The sequence below is a fragment of the Vicia villosa genome, unplaced genomic scaffold (assembly GCF_029867415.1).
Source record: "Vicia villosa cultivar HV-30 ecotype Madison, WI unplaced genomic scaffold, Vvil1.0 ctg.000024F_1_1, whole genome shotgun sequence".
Classification (NCBI taxonomy): domain Eukaryota; kingdom Viridiplantae; phylum Streptophyta; class Magnoliopsida; order Fabales; family Fabaceae; genus Vicia; species Vicia villosa.
Genome location: NW_026704956.1, coordinates 465951 through 469242, shown reverse-complemented (window position 1 = coordinate 469242; position 3292 = coordinate 465951). Strand labels below are relative to the sequence as shown.

Sequence of the window (3292 nt, the reverse complement as noted above, 5' to 3'; positions counted from 1 at the left end):
AACCCCCAAGATGAATTATTCCCGGTGAAACATCTTGGTAAAAGCCTTAGAACCCAAACTAGGACACATCCACCCAAAGAGGAATTATTCCCGGTGAAACCTCTTACCCATTTGCTTAAAGCCAAAATAAGTTCAAAACCACATAGCTTTCTCTTGTGCTATAACAAGGACCCTCGATTAGCCTCCTCTTGGGCTTTGTACAAGGACCCACAGGCTTCTTAAAAGCATTTCCAGCTTCCTCTTGAGATTTTATACAAGGACCCATCAGGTTTCTTATAAACATAGGAACTGGTCTTTAGTTACCTTTTAGCCTATGCTGGTGAGTTTCTTCCATTCTTTAAAACCAGACTTTAAACAAGCTAAGATTGTCCCAATTTCATATTGAGTACACTTTTTGGAATGAGAGACATGGACAGTCTCTGTCACCCTTATCTTCATCAATCTTCCTCAGCAGAGTCTAGGATCCATATTTTCTTGTCCTCAGCAAGTGTCAGCCTTAATCTTGGGCTTTAAAACAAGAAGTCTCCACTAGATAATCTTTCTGCCATTTTTAACAAAAAACCCCTGGAAAGGGTTAACCTCCACATCATTCTTTCATTTCAAAAAAAAACCCCTGGAAAGGGTTAGCCTCCACATCATTCTTTCATTTCAACAAAACCCCTGGAAAGGGTTAGCCTCCACACATTCTTTCATTTTAACAAAAAACCCCTGGAAAGGGTCAGCCTCCAACATCACTCCTTCAAATCCAAAGATTTATTCCTTTAAGAGATAAATTCCCCAAGAGAGTCAAAACCCCTGGAAAGGGTCAGCCTCCAAAAACATGATAAAAGTTCAGTCTTTTAATAGACCATTTCTCCAACTGAGTCAAAATCCCTGGAAAGGGTTAGCTTCCAAAAAACATAAAAATAAATTAGTTTGTTAAAACCTCTAGCAGAATAAAACTCCCCCAGTGAGTCTTTCATTTTTAAGTTAGCCACAACCTTGGGCTTTGTACAAGGCAGATAAACCACATTTCCCTGTGTCAAAGATTCCTAATCTTAAGGATCTTTTCCCCATAAAGTCTTCCATACTCAGTTTCTTTAAAAGTCTGCCACAACCTTGGGCTTTGTACAAGGCAGAAAATAATGTTTTCCCTAGCTAGAGTTAGCCACAAACTTGGGCTTCATACAAGGCACAAATTAATAACTTCCACAGGTAAGAGTCAGCCACAACCTTGGGTTCTGTACAAGGCACACAAAATAGAGTCATCCATAGTCTTAAAAAACTCAGTTTATCCTCAGCAGTTAGCCACAACCTTGGGCTTCATACAAGGAACAAAAATAGAGTCTCCCTAAGTAGAGTCAGCCTCAATTCTGGGCTTTGTACAGAACACCAAATAAAATCCATCAAATAAACACTCTCCAAATAAAGTCAGCCTCAATTCTGCGCTTTGTACAGAACACAAAAACTCTTTAGTTTAAATTCTCCCCAATAGAGTTTTTCTCTCAAAAAAACAATAAATCAATCAAAAGCCTCAAGCTTGGGCCTCATTCAAGCCAGCTAAAAAATCAAATCTTTCAAACAATAGATAGACATAGCTCATCTTCATAGGTAGATATTTCTCTTATCTCACCACAAACAAACAATCATTTCAAACAATCATCATTTCAAATAAATCATCATTTCTCCCATTTAGGACACTGAAAGGCATGCTCTGGCAACACACCCAGACTTGTACGACCCTTTCCCTAATTTGGTTGAGAATCTTTCATTTTTAGAGGCACGATGGCTGTCACACTTGATCAACCAAGTAGACTCCCCTCTTAATGAAACATCATTTTTTTAGCTTTTCTGTCACTTTTAAAATGTTTGTGGTGGAATAGTAGAAATACCTCTCTGTAAAGATGATTTCATGTCTCTTTATTGTAAACAGAGATTTAATTCAAAGCTTCAACCTTGAGCTTCAAGCAAGGCACCAAAAATCTTTCAATTCCCCTATTTAGTTCCCCGAACTACATTAAGCTCTGACTTCCATTAGGGATATGTAGGCATGAGGTTCACAAGGAATCTCAGCGAGCTAATAAAATACCAAAAATAGTCAGTTTGTTTGTCTGTCTGTTTGTCTTCTTTTTAAATCAATTCAATTCTCTCTCCTAACACAAAGGAGAAACTTTCCCAATCATTAGCAATAAACACAATCACAATGACACAGAGAAGGTTCCCGTAGAGTACTACGGATATGTAGGGTGCTTAAACTCTTCCCTATGTATAACCGACCCCCCGGACTCCAGAATTTCTAGTCTAGGTGAATCCCCACACTTAGCAAACTCCTAGGGTTTAGTTGAGATCTTTTTTCCCTTTCCTACTCGTAGGACAATAAGAAAGTTCGTGTGATATCGTAGGAAGAACTGAAACAAAATTCATCCCATCCCGGGCGCATTCTCCTTCCAAATTTCGCGTGAAGGGTCTAGCGTGCCGTCCTCCCAAGTGAAACGGGGAGGTAAAAAAAACGAGACCACACCATGGATAAATTAAAATACCATTATATACCAAAATAAAATATATACACCATTAATATAGTTCAATTCACATGTTTACAATAGATACATATAACTAAATCATCAACAGAATATAAGCCCGAAATTCTCAAAATCCGACGAGCGCACGGTCCTGGTCCTGCAAAGTATGAACAGAACAACACGATCAATTAAAACAGTCCCCACAAAGTTTCAAAACAGTCCCCACAACACACAATAATGTATTCATAAAACTTTTCACACAATATTGTATTCATACCTATATGAATAGTCGCTGAATATAAAATTGACACAATTCCTCTTTGATTTCTTCCAACTTAAGTTTCGTGTAAGAAGCAGCATAGAAGTCATCAAAGTACTACATAACAAAAACATAATATGCATGATTTAGTTAAATGTAATAAATTATAAGAAATTATCCTAAGTTATAAATCCATACCATGATTGGAATCTCTAATTGATTCGTTTGAAGGATTTCTTTCAAAAACCTCAAAACAAAGTATCCGCAATCTGTACTGTTTCGCTGTAGCGGACACTACATAGAAAAACAAATAAGATTTTTTAGTTGTCTTTTTTTATCAAGTAGCATAACTATTAATAGCAAAATTGTAAAAATTAATGTACCTGCACTTTGATCCAAGTAATGTTCTTTGATTTAGTCTGGGATACTTGTGCGTCTCTTTGACTTCGGAACACTTGTATTGATCTAACAAAATTATAAAAGCATATATTTAGATCAATCTCACAAATAATTAAATATATAAATATACACGAAT

General features: G+C 36.8%; 1 long non-coding RNA gene across 1 annotated transcript; it reads right to left on the bottom strand.

The window, feature by feature from the left end:
• Positions 1-2528: 2528 nt before the first annotated feature.
• Positions 2529-3031, bottom strand: LOC131622045 (uncharacterized). The gene is made up of 3 exons (XR_009289749.1): positions 2956-3031; positions 2776-2874; positions 2529-2655 (listed from the first exon to the last, which is right to left on the bottom strand). It is a non-coding gene; the product is annotated as an uncharacterized LOC131622045 (long non-coding RNA).
• Positions 3032-3292: the final 261 nt, after the last annotated feature.